Genomic DNA, 14,574 nt, shown 5'->3' with positions numbered 1-14,574 from the left:
TTCGCAGTCTGTTATGGTATATATATATATAGCAAGAAACGGGAAACTTTGAAATAATGTACTTTCCACCAATAAATTACATACTAGCAAATTACTAATAAAATGGCATATATTAATCATGCCCTGCATAATCATTTTATTGAAAAGTCTAAAAATGCTTTTTTAATTTTTAAGATGACATAAGAAAGATGTGGACTCATTCAGCGTTCACTTGAAATTCTATTTGCTGTGTGATATTTCAGGCAGGTAGACAAGCAACCACCCTAGAACCAATGGGCAGCCGAGCGACGACCCTGTCACAGTAGCCAAGTGCCCCCTGTAGCTGACGCCGTCCCCAGGGGCCCGCGAGGTGGATGGAGGCGGTGGGAAGTCGAAATGAATAACAGACGCACGGTGATAGTGGGAATACTGATGCTGGGTGTGTGCAATTTTTGTTTTATTTCTTTTTTTTATTCTATTTCTATTAAAACTAGTCACTAGGACTAACCATTAATTTTGTTCTGTTATTTCTTATCCTAAATTAATTTTTATTGCTAAAGTCTTCCAGTGAAGCCTACAGTTCCAATCTATAATTTCACTACTTTAAATTATTCCACTACACTTTCAATTAATATACTTTAATCACTCCACTAGCGCTACACCAAATCGAAGGGCTTTGTTCTCTTCAACCTGTTCAAGACAGGTTTATATTTGTCTTGTTATTTTTGTTGATCTTGTTACGATTGTATTCTTTTGAAATTGGTGTATACCGTTGGAAATGTAATAAATAAATAAATAAATAAACCTCCTAGTGAGTTCAGTGTTGTCTAGTAGTTGGATGACTTCGGTGTTGACGTGTTGAAGAAGATGTGACTCATGATGGGCTGCCAATCTTCTTATCTCACAGGTCACATAGGGGATGTGCAGATCTCGGTGCAAATCGCTGTTCCTTATGTACCAGGGCGCATTCACCATGTTCCGCAGTACTTTGTTTTGGAATGTTTGAATCTGACTGATGTTAGATGTTCTAGAGCAGCCCCAAAGCTGAATTCCATACGTCCAGACAGGTTTTAGAATTTGTTTGTAAATCAATAACTTGTTGTCCAATGAGAGTTGTGATTGACGGCCCAACAGTCAATAGATTTTACTGTATTTGAGTCCTAGCTCGCTCCTTTTCATCTTGATATGCTCTTTCCATTTCAACTTGGCATCAAGAGTCATTCCAAGGTAATTTGCTGTGTTGCTGTGTGGTACTACATTCCCATTCAGATTTATTCGAATCGGGTCATTGATAATTTTGTTTGTGAAGTTGATATGAATAGACTTCATCTCATTTAATCGAATTCTCCATTTTTTGGTCCAGTCACTGAATCTGTTGCTAGCATTCTGTAGTTTTGTGGCTGCTTCTTGTACTGTTTCCCCTTCTGCCAGTATTGCAGTATCATCAGCAAAAGTAGCTATTGTCACTGCATCCAATTCAGGAAGATCGCTTGTGTACAGCACATAAAGAACTGGTCCAAGAACACTACCCTGTGGAACTCCAGCCCTTATTTCCTTCAATTCGGAGACGTCGTCACCTTGTTTTACTCTGAATAATCTGTTGTTGATGTATGATTTTAAAAGTTTTACAAATTGAGTGGGGAGAATTTTATGAAGTTTAATGATCAGTCCTTCATGCCACACTTTGTCAAATGCCTGTGCCACATCAAGGAAGATTGCTGAACATATAGATTTTTTTTCTAATGACTTCTCTATTACATTGGTGATTCTATGTACTTGGTCCAGGGTTGAGTGCTTCTGCCTGAAACCAAATTGATTGGCTGGTATCAGATTCCTGCTACTTATGATGGGAGTCAATCTCTTCATTAGCAATTTCTCAAAAAGCTTTGAAATTACAGGTAGAAGAGATATTGGGCGGTATGATTTTGCTTCTTGAGGACATTTCCCAGGCTTTTGCAACATAATGACTTCTGCCACCTTCCAAATTGTAGGAAAATGCTGTAATCGGAGTGATGCATTGAATAAGTATGTTAGCATGACAATACCTTTCCTTGGAAGTTTCTTCAAGATTTCACCTGTAATCAGATCAAACCCAGGTGCTTTTTTGGTATTCAGATTATATTTTATTTCTTCTTGAACCTCATTTATAGAAACTGGATCAATCTCTGTATCTAAATCATCTATTATATCTTCTTCAGGATCAATTTCAGATTGAATGTTGTTTGGCTGGAAGATTTCTTCTAGATGATTAGCAAATAAATCTGCCTTTTCTCTGTTATTTCTTGCTCAAGTACCATCTGGTTTTCTAATTGGAGGGGATTGTAATATTGGCCGCTTAATTCTTTATTATTCGTTCACTAAGTGTGAGAATTACAGCTGAATGATCAGAATCCAGGTCAAAGCTCTCTTCAATGTCGATAAAATTACTGTATATTCTCTTTGTTATGAAGAAATCTAGAAGATCTGGAGTTTTATTCAAATCTGTTGGCCAATACGTAGGTGTCCCTGTTGAATGGAATTCGCAGCCCAGCTCCTGGATAGCCTCTCTGAGTCCTTTTCCTTTGGTAGTCGTGAGTCTTGAACCCCAATCCTTATGCTTGGCATTAAAATCTCCACCCACTATGAATCTATCTCCAAGCTGATGAAGAATATTTGTATAATCATTTTTCTTTAAATTGTAATGTGGTGGAAAATATGCAGCTCCAACAAGTATTTTCTGGTTGATGGACTCTATTCCAACTACAGTTAGCTGTATTTCATTACTTTGAATACTGAAGTCTTCATAGTGTTTAATACTCTCCTTCACTATTACAGCACTTCCACCTCTTGCTTGATTTTGAGGATGAATAGTTTCGTAAACATTATATCCATTGACTTTGAAGTGAGTCTGCTCAGTTGAATGGGTTTCAGAGATGAGGCAAACATCTACTGGGTGCGGCAGGAAGGGTGGATGTTTTTAGAACAGATAGTATTCTGATTTGGGTAGTCGGATTGGGCCAGCTGAAGTGAACATGTGTTCGGTAGATCATACCATTTTTTCTAGTCATTGTTTAATCGGCATCATGGATTCATGGAATGTGCAACATCGTGTGTTTACTTACGACAGTTTTGTGCGTAATAATGAGAGTATCATTACAGTTCAGCGCGAGTTTCGTCGTCATTTCAATCTTGCGAGAAATGAAAATGTACCCACTCGTAACACCATTTTACGTTGGGTAAAATAATTTCGTTCAGTAGGAACAGTAATTAATAAATGACCACCAGGGGCTCATCGCACTGTACGCACTCCACAAAATGTGGAAAGAGTTCGGCAAGCCATACTCCGTAGTCCTAATCGATCTGCTAGGAGACATTCTTCTGAACTGAACATCAGTGATCGGTCAGTAAGGCGAATTTTACATAAAGATCTAGGATTTCATCCCTACAAAATGGCTATGGTTCAACAATTGAATCCTGGCGATTATGTAAAGCGGCTGAATTTTGCTCGAGAAATGGAGGCCATATTTGACCAAAATGAAAACATCATTTTGTTTACGACAGATGAAGCACATTTTCATTTGAATGGTACCGTTAGCAGAACTATCGTTATTGGTCAGATGAAAATCCAAAATTAATGCATGAGAGACCATTACACAGTCCCAAGGTGACAGTTTGGTGTGCTGTGAGCAGTATATTTGTTATTGGTCCATACTTTTTTGAAGACGACAACGGGACCACTGTAACTGTAACCTCAGAACGTTTTAGACAGATGTTCACTGAATTCTTCCTTCCTGAATTAAGAAGGAAACGTATTCCTATCCGGCAAATATGGTTTCAGCAGGACGGGGCGACAGCTCACACAGCAAGAAATTCAATGGAAGCAATTCGGGCTGTTTTTCGTGGTCGCATCATTTCTCGGTTTGGTGACATTGATTGGCCTCCTCGTTCTCCAGACCTGTCCATGTGCGACTACTTCTTGTGGGGTTTCCTGAAGTCATGTGTTTACCAGCATAAACCACGTACACTTCAAGAACTAAAGGGAGCAATTCGTGAGGAAGTCGAACAATTGGCAGGGCAATGTTAGAAAGAGTACAATCCAACTTCCGAGAGCGGCTTGTAAAGTGCATTGCTGAAAACGGCCGTCACCTGTCAGATATTGTTTTCAAACATTAATTTTCTAAAATTGTAAAATAATGTGAATATTGTTCTGTAAATAAATGTTTTTTTATGCATAGGTAACGACATATTACTTTTTTGAAAACCGTTCATCCTTTCTGCCGCACCTTGTATATTTCGTGTCTTTAGAAATATTTCTATTTCTTGTTTTCTATTATTATTGATATTATTTATTCCATTGGCATTCCAGGTAGCAATCCTTATATCTTGTTGGCTCGCAATATTCATTCTCTAGTTTTCTTCTTACTCTTCTGAGCTGTCAAGTCGACCAGAAAGAATATTTAAACTGTTCAAAATTTCCTGCAAAACCTTATTGACTTCAACTGGTTGTTGTTGTTGTTGCTTTGGTTGGCTCTCCTGTTGTAGGCTTGGAGTGGGTTTCGTTACTTGGGAATAGGATATTTCTCCAGTGTACTTTTTTGAAGTGAAGTTTCTCTGTTTAGTTGTATGTGGTACTTCGCTAGTTCTTTTAACTAGGTTTTCTTTTTCAGTTCTTCTTCTCTGAAGTTCTTTAGCGATGAGACAGCCTCTGTAGTTAGCTGGGTGAGCCTCAGCACAATTGAAACATTTGGCTGGGGTTTCTTTAGCCTTAGTACACGAAATAGTCCAGTGTTTTCCAGCACACTTCACACACACAGGTTCATGTTGACAGTATGTCTGTGTATGACCAAACCGTTGACAACGTTTACACTGTGGAATCATTTTATTACTTCTAATTGATTCAATTTTAACTTTCATGTAGCAAATATGTTTAATTTCAAATATTCTTTTTATATCTTCTGTATTCTTGAATGTTAACATGAACATTGGAAGTCTGATAATGTGCTCTTTTCCATTTTCTTTATTTTTTTCATTTTGTTGACAGCACTGATTATTTGAAAGCCTCTGCTTAGAAGATTGTTCTTTATATCCTCTGTATCGCATGATGGATGAAGCTCTTTAGCCATGACACGAATTGGATGAGTTTGTTTATTCTCGTACGTGTGCCATTCATATTTAGCTTCATTCAACATCTTAGTTAAATCTCTGTATTCTTGTTCAGTTTCAACATTCAATTTTAGCTGGTTGTTGTTCATCATGTTGGCACTGAAATTGAGATTTTTCGATTTCAATGCCTCTTTAATTTTTGAATACTCTTGTATATTGCTTAATATGACTGGTGGTGGCTTGTTTCTCTTTTCTGTCGGTTTCATACTTGTAGACTCAGTTGCAGGCCTTATTTTTTCTGGTGAGTCACGGATTTTTCTCTTCTTTTGTTTAGGGAGAATCCATGCAGTCTCTGATGCTACCATTTTCTCTTCTTCCTCCCAATTTGGTGGTGAATAACTCTTATTGCTACTTCTAGAAGATGCTGGTTGCATTGTATGTGAAGCTGAAGATTGAAGATTCTGTGTGGTTGTAGATGCTGATGAAAATATCTCTTTCAGCTGATTAATCTTCAACCGTGCTCTCTCCAACTCCTTTTCCAGTTTATGCATTCTTTCTCTCTCTTCACTCTGTTGGAAAGTGACTTCTTTCCATGCATTGTACAAAAACTGCTCCGTTGCAGTTTTTAGTTGGTTCGTTTTTAGAAACGATTCTGGGGAAGTGTTGACGTTTCCAGTCATTGATGCTGGTTCAACGCTCCTAGCCGGTGTTAGTTGACTCATAGTTGCGTCGTCCTCTGTTTCCTCCTCCTCTTCGAACTCTGGCAGTAGGAAGGTTGGCAATCTTTTGGGAGTCGACATTCCTCACATTCTTTACATTCCTTAGCCGGACTAGATGATAGTTCAGCACTGAAGTGATTTTTCGGCGCAGGGCACTGAACTCGCGCACAACAATTAAAACACTGAACTCAGCACTTTAACTATTGCATACACTATCTCAACTACTCTCACTAAAAAAACTACGTCTGCTCGCTATGACTGCTTGATCGATACTGTTTATTTCTAAAAATAAACTGAAATTGAAAAAATAGTCACGATGAAGAGAGCCCAGTATGACGAAACGCTATGAGCTTGTGTCATTTTAGTTGAATCTTTTATTTGATTGTAGCACATTGCAGATCTCCGTTGCTGTTGGCAACTTTTTCTTTGTAGGATGATCAAGATAACAATAAAAAATAGCAATGCACTTATATAATAACTGTAATTTAATAAAACCCAAAAAGTAATAAAAATCTATGTTAATTCCACATTTTGTTAAGTAGGAGTCCGTGTTGATTTCTACGCTATAACCTTATCTTTCAAATCTATTCTTATTTCTTATCATTTCAAAGTCATGTAGCAGTTCTTGAAAGAATGTAACCATTTTGTTTTAAATTTATCCAAGCTACTTTTATCTCTCAAAATGTTTGACTGTATTTCGTTGATGCATTCTTCAATGGGCAACAACTTCTTGAAAATATGTCATACAAACATTCAATCTATGTCGGCGCATTTTGACTCAATGATATCCTCAGCTCCTCTGTATATTCTAGTATTAAGCGAGTCTTGACTCAAACCTAGTCTGCAATCGTAAGCTTTTGGTATTCCTAAATATTTGCTCTTAGAACGACCATTAATAAAGGTGGCAGGGGAGTGATTATCTACGTAAAATCTATGTAAAATACTATTTCCGGCCCTGAGTGGTAATGTCTCTGAAGCCGGTGCACTCTCATTCTCCCGAATTCCTTCGAGCTTCTACTTGATGTGGGAGTGGACGCTGAGTCCGTTTTGGTCCTTGGTGTTCATAATACCACATAATTTATAATTACGTAACACCTCATCAGAGAACTTGATTGGCTGAAATTAGAACAAAGACTAAAGTACTCAATACTATGTGAAACCTACAAACTAATTGTGGAGGGTATTGGTCCGGAATATTTGAGAAAAAGACTTGTACCTTTCACATAGGTTAATCAGAAGGACACTTAGTCTCTTCGCTGTTTTTTCTAGATACCGCAACACCAAACGGCATTCTACTTTGCAGTTTCCCGTGAATTGAAGGCTCTGCCACTTGATATTACCCTTCCCCCATTCACATTTTTCCGAAAGAGTACACCGGCTGAGTATAGCTGGAAACGAGAAAGAGTTGTGTTTCTTTTTTACAATGACATATATAAATGCAGTACTATTATTTATAATGTAGCCAAAATTGCTTGGATAATCTTTATCAGAGTTGAAAATTCCCATCAAAGGAAGAAGCTAGTTTGATTGGTCTCGAACCTTTGATTCATGACTCGCATGTACTACCAATTATGCTGGGAGAAAGCTCTGTTTGGTTGAACTTTTGTTGCGTAAACATTGAACCGCAGTATGAATAAATTTGTTTCAATTATTACATTAATTTAAAGTACTTGATTGAAATCAATGAAAATAAGCCTATTATCAAACCTCGGTAAATTCATAATCTGCATGTAAGATTGCAAGTTGATCAGTTCTTTCATTAGTTCATGAGTGATAATGCGTCAAACGTGAATTTCCCATAATGTACATGTATAAGCAAAATTCCTTCCTTTATATGTTATTTTCATGTATATTTTACGTTCTCAATCATATTTCACTTAATCACTGATCGGACAACTGAAGACGTGATTAGCAATTTCTCCAAAAATAATATTTAATCTGCACTTATATGTAAATTTAATATTTCAATATGTTAAGGTCCACCGCAAAGTAGACTCACGCTAATCCACGAAAAGCAACCTACGCCGTGGGATGTTTTGTAAACCAGTTCTAGGCTTCACTAAACATCTGTATAATACATGCAATAAATAATCCACTTGTCAGCTGATTGATTATGAATATTTCTATAGTAATCAATTAAAACCGAGGAGATTTTTTGATGGAAAGTTCTGTAAAAGCATTGCTAGCAATGGCGCGCTGCAAACTGCACCCAGCCGACAATTTTCCACGAAATTGATTTCCACGCTTGGATCGGTTTGTGATTTGTTCACAGTTTTCGTGGAACGCAGGTCACTCGTTCGTTGTACTGCGCAAGCCTACAACTAGCGCATGCGCTAGTCTTTGAAAACTTTTATGAATTCAATCCCTGATAAATTATACGTACACCGATAGGGTACGCCTAGAATACATGTAGGCTTCACTACATGTTTCTAGCATGTCGAAAGTTTCATGTTTTCTGCTCAAAATGTTTTGACATTGATAGAATAGAATACGTTAATCCACCAATAAATACAATTTAATGTACATTAGGTGTCGTCAAGAATAAAATCCTATAAAACTACTGAGCCAATTCATACACATATATTATCATCACACAAAATAAGTATTTACTACATCGACGGGCAAATTGAAAAATTCCTCTACATTATATAATGGGTTCTCTGTTAGCAGCTTTTTAACTTGAGTTTTAAAACGGGCTTGATTCATATTTCTCACACTAACAGGCAACTTATTGAATGCCTTGATTGATAATATTCTATAATGTCCTTGAAGTTTTTTTAGCCTGACAAAAGGAACATGCAGATGACATGCTTGTCTGGTGAAATGCCCGTGTATCTCAGACCTACATTCAAGAATATCCAACTTATCCCCGACCCTGACCAGGAGTTGCATGACGTACAGGCTGAACACAGTCATAACCTTCAACGAAACAAATATTGGACGACAATGAGCAAGGTAGTCAGCATTGGCCATAAGCCTTACTACTTTTTTCTGAAGAAGCAGCACCCTACTAGTATTGGCTGCTCCACCCCATAGGATAAGCCCATATTGAATTAAACTCTGGAAAAACCCGAAGTAGGACGTCCTCAAATATTGCTGAGGAACAGGAGTTCTCAGACGTCTTATAAGAAAAACCACTCTACTGAGCCGACCATATAACCAGTCAATGTGGAATGTCCATGTTAATTTTGTATCTAGAATAATACCAAGTAGCTTAGCTGAAGTGATTTCATCTTTTATATTTTTCAAATTAAAAATAAGTGACTTGGTTTTTTCTCGATTTATAAGAAGTAGTTTGCCTGAAACCAAGAAGAGATATCGTTTTGAGCATCATCCATCCTTTCCCTCAACATATTCAGATTTGCATCACATGAAATTAATGATGTGTCATCAGCATAGCTCACTATCCTACTATCCACACTCACTCTAATATCATTTGACATTATTATAAAGAGCAATAGCCCAAGATTCGATCCCTGTGAAACGCCATATTTCACATATCTTGGATGAGAGAAAACACCATTAACACAAACCGTCTGCCTACGATCCGTCAAATATGATCTCAACAGCTGATTGCTCTTTCCCTCAATGCCAAAGTGTTCAAGCTTAGCCAACAATATATCATGGTCAACAACATCAAATGCACGGCTCAGATCGCAAATGGTTACTCCAGTAAGGCTATTCATCTCAAAACTCTTCAAAATATCCGTCACTAAACTCTCCACAGCTTCAATTGCTGACCGACCAGACCTGAATCCATACTGGGAAGATGTGAATATACTTTTGCTTTCAAAATAGGTATTCATACAATGCTATTGCCATACCAGTCTCAAAAACCTTTGCAAATATTGATCCTACTGATATAGGTCGAAAATTGGCAGGATCGTCCCAACTCCCTTTCTTATGAACTGGCACTGTCTTGGAATGCTTCAGAATGTAGGGGAAAACTGCATCGTCAATACAGGCATTAATACAATTTGTAAGAGGAGTCACAATAAAAGCAATCACAGCTTTAATGAAGGAGCTTGAAATATCATATATGTCCCTACTTTTGCTGTTTTTCATTTTCAATACTATGTTTTCAACACTCTTGAAAGAGAGTGGCCTGAATTTGAATGTGGAAACCGGAGCAGAACTCCTGGTAAGTAATTGCACAGCTGACACTGGAGGAGTATCAATCCTTTCACGTATATGGAGAACAGATGAGACAAAAAATTCATTGAATTCATCAGGTGTGACTGGCGTATTTTGTATTGTTTGTCTTGAAGGCTTAGATACTTCCCGGATAATGATCCAAGCCATAGAACACTTATTAGAAGCCCTCTCAATTTTTAGTACATTGTACTGTAAATTAGCCTGTCTCAGTTCATGTCTGTACAGCTTACGTACAGATTTAAACACACGTTGATCATGTGGTAATTGAATCAATCTATACTTATCATATGCTATCAAGACACAATTCCTAAGAGCTAGTACAGACTGATTTATCCAATCAGGCATTCCTCTTTTTTTGCGAAACTCCTTTGCTTTGACAATCTAGCAGGAAAGAATTCATGGAAGAGCCTCATGAAAAGGTCAATGAAAGCATTGAAATTCTCCTCTCCCCCCGATAAAATCAAAACATTGGGCCACTCAATCGCACTGAGACTATGTGAGAAATTTTCAAATCTCTCCTGTGCTATAGGTCTTATCAGTCTGGGGGGACAATTTGAATCATTAGGTGCACCTTCCCAACTGCGTCCCTCATCATTCACAGTTACCTTGAAAGACACCGAAAAATGATCACACAAAACGTAATCCCTTACTTCCACCAAGTACAAAGCAGAATCTAAGTTGGTCGCTATATCCAGACAGGTTTGACCCCGAGTTGGTTCAAGGTTGGTCAGGTGTAAGTCATTTGATCTTAAAGTGTTTCTGAAATCAATTGTTTCCCTAGCAGTAGAATCGATTACATTTATATTAAAGTCACCCCCCACAGCAAAATCATATTCGGGTCGATATTTAGCTAGTGATGTTAAGATTAAGAGCCTGTCAAAGTTGGCAAAGAACAAACCCAAATCACCATTTGGTGATCGATATACTGCCAATATAACAAGTCTCTGCACAGGAAGAATCACACACGCGAATTCATTATGCAATTCTGAACAATACCCCTCAACATCAATTTCTCTAATTGGATAACAAGAAGCATCTGAAGCAAACATAGCGACACCACCATGACTTTTCTCTTTTCTACAGAAAGTAGTTATTAAGGAATAGTCACGGATTCTAGCCACTTCAAGCTCGTCAGCTCTCATCCATATCCAGTGCTCTGTAAAACATATAATATCATGCTCATCTTTAAAATTCAACATCATAAATCTTATTATTCAATGATTGAACATTACAAAAAAGAACACTCAATCTAGGAGCCTCTGTCTTATCAATCATTCTACTTGAGATTGAACCCCTAAAAAAGTCGAATCAGATGAAGTGGAAGAAGTGGCTGATTGCACAGATTTCTGCTCTACATGAGAAATAATACGGTTGAATAGATATCTAAGCATCCGGGATCCTATTAAGATGCAACCCATCTCGCCCAATGTCCCTATCAGTAGTGTAGATTTGAGAGTTCTGCACAAGACCAATAGGTGACGAGGGGCGTGGCCTAAACCCCTCTCCCTTCCCCCCTTCCAGCCCCCTGGCCTAGTGTCGGCCATTTTGGCCACGTCCCCAATCAATAGGAAGCGAGGGGGCGTGGCCAAAATGGCAGATTTCCCCCTACCACACCCCCCTCCGCCCCCAGCCATAGTGTCAGCTATTTTGCCCCCCACCAAAGCCCCTCCCCCAACCAAAAGGAAGTGAGGGGGTGTGTCAAAAATGGCGGATTTTCCCGTGTTGTCCCCCACCATGTGCAAAATGGCAGCCCCCCTGCCCATGAGTCAGGCCTCCCACCAATAGGAAGGCACCCCCCACCAATAGACCCCCCACCACCATCAATAGGAAGGCACACACGGCCATTTTGTTCCCCTTCTTTGTTGACCAGCAGGTGCACCTGTCACGCCCCACCAATAGGAAGGCTTGTTCCCCTTCTTTGTTGAGCAGCAGCAGGTGCACCTGTCATGCCCCACAACTAGGAAGGCTTGTTCCCCTGACCAGCAGCAGGTGCACCTGTCACGCCCCCCACCAATAGGAAGGCTTGTGCCCCTTCTTTGTTGACCAGCAGCAGGTGCACAACCTGCTTGGGCCAGCAGCAGCAGCAGCAGGCTTGCCAACATTCATATCTCAGATATTTAAAATCTCAGATATTTAAAATCTCAGATATCTCAGATATTTAAAATCTCAGATATCTCAGATTTGCAATTTCAACTGGGCAAAACTCACAACTACTACTACTAGCTTGCTTTTTTTTATTATTTAAATCACTACTACTAGTCATCTACTTCCCAGTCATATTTCTTTCTTTTTGTATCATTTGCTGCTGGTGGTCTCCTTCCACTGAACATTCTTTTCAGAAACAACTCTTGTACCTGATCAGAGTCCAAATTATGCTGTCTAGCTTCACTCATGTCAAAGATGAACTCCTTTTTGACATATTGTGCAATCAAATAGTATGTTGAACAACAAGTAAAAGTTGAACAACTGTTCATGTAAATAATTCTGAAAATCCTCACCCTTCATAATCATCTGCATAATGTCAACTTTCAATTTGTCACCTAGTGCTAAATGTTTACCATCAAGTTGCTTATGCATGTCTACAAACATGGCATTAATTGCAGTTTGTATTTCAAGTACCTTCTGATTAAACTCTTGCTTCTTAATATAGTTATTGTCAGTTTGTGTGAGTAGACTCTCTTTTAAATCTGTCAATTTCCTATCTAGCAAATCCGTATCAACATGTTTCAAACTATTGTTCTTACTTTGTTGTTTGCATAATGATTTCAATTCATCTGATTTTTGATCAAACAACGACCTACTAACATACTTTACCTCAATTTCATCACTAATTGATTTTGATAGGGTTTTCAATTGTAAATCAAAATTCTGTTTTTGCTGTGCTATTTCCTTCAATATATCAGACATTGTATGTAATTTACTTTCAAACACTTTCTTTGTAATTAAATCAGCCTGTAGTTTTTGGAATATATTAGTTGATATTGCAAGTAATTTGCTGTCTAGATATTTTCTATTTACTAATGATGATGAATCAGACTGAAGTTTATTGAATATATTTGTTGAAATTTCCTGTAATTTACTGTCCAAGTATTGTCTGTTAACCAGTTGTGATGGATCAGACTGCAGTTTATTGAATATATTTGTTGAAATTTCCTGTAATTTACTGTCCAAGTATTGTCTGTTAACCAACAATGGATCTGACTGTAATTTAGTAAATATATTTGATGATATTTCAAGTAGTTTACTGTCTAAATATTCTCTACTTGCTGCCACTAACGACGACGATGTTGATTCACAACCACTGTTTACTGCTGCTGCTGCTGCTGCTGCTGTATGATTACTATTAAACACATGATGTGTTCAACCAAAGCTATCTATTGTACTACTACTCACAGTACTACTTGCCATCTCTGTCAACTGTTAAACACATACTAACTGCTGCTGCTGCCACCACCACCTAATATAATACCACTTTCTTTGAGTTCTTCAATAATTGAAGCTATTTCAACAGTATGTGATCTATTTCCTGCCTGCTGTGATGAAATTAGAATATTTAATCTGTCAATCAGTTCATTTGGATCATCCCAATAGACATATTGTCGACTAGTAGATTCATTTCTTATAAAACCCATACCACTAACAGCCGCCGCCGCATCACCAGCAATGTTCTTCCTCAATCTTTTCTTTGTTTTCCTACTTGCTGATGGGAATAAAGATTGAATAATTTGTGATTTGTAGCCTTTATTTCTTTTAACATATCCACGACGATCTAAATGAGCAGATGTTAGCTGTAGTATATTTCGATATTTTATCAAATCACGTTTGGTGTACATTTTCATGTCAGGCTGTTTTTAAAGAGAAGTTCACACAAACCAACTGTTAAACAATATTTATTATTATTGTCGATAATTAAATTAGCATTGTCAATAATAATTTCCTTTGTACCCATAAAGTATTCATTATCATTACTGTCATAACATATACCATAAGATATACAATTATTTAGTTTTTCCTTATGAAATTCGTGTATATACTCATCAACGAAATCATTTTGTATTGTTGTCTTATTCAAGATATCACCCACATTAGATCTATTCAATCCTTCCCCCTCATCCTCCATTTTACCTTTTTCCTCCTCCTCATCCTCCTCCTCCTCTGATTCTTCTTTAAGTCTGCTTCTAGTGTCAGCCATCTGCTGCTGCTGATGTTGTTGTACAAGTGTATCTTTCAATTCTTTTAGTGGGTTGACAATTGGTTCTAATGATTTTTGTCTAATTGTATCATTTTCCCTAATCATACTAGTTAACGATTTATGCTTATGAATAATTGATTCACGCAAACCTTTTATCCTGTCAATCACTTTACTAGACTGACGATGATGATGATGATGATGATGATGACGTTGTCACCGTGCATGTTCTCGTCCTCGTCGTCTATTTTGTTTGTATTTTTTTCTCTTTGATTTAAATTCACGCATATTGCTAGTAGAGTATAGCTCTTTCATCTACACTGACTCAACAACAAATGATGAGAATTGACACATGTTAGTTGGTACTGCTGCTATACAAGCTTGGATCAATATACTTACCAAGACAATTACAATATTTACCAGCATCAGTTTTACACTCAGTAAAAATTG

The sequence above is a fragment of the Nilaparvata lugens genome, chromosome X (assembly GCF_014356525.2).
Source record: "Nilaparvata lugens isolate BPH chromosome X, ASM1435652v1, whole genome shotgun sequence".
Lineage (NCBI taxonomy): Eukaryota > Metazoa > Arthropoda > Insecta > Hemiptera > Delphacidae > Nilaparvata > Nilaparvata lugens.
This window is presented reverse-complemented; position numbering follows the sequence as displayed.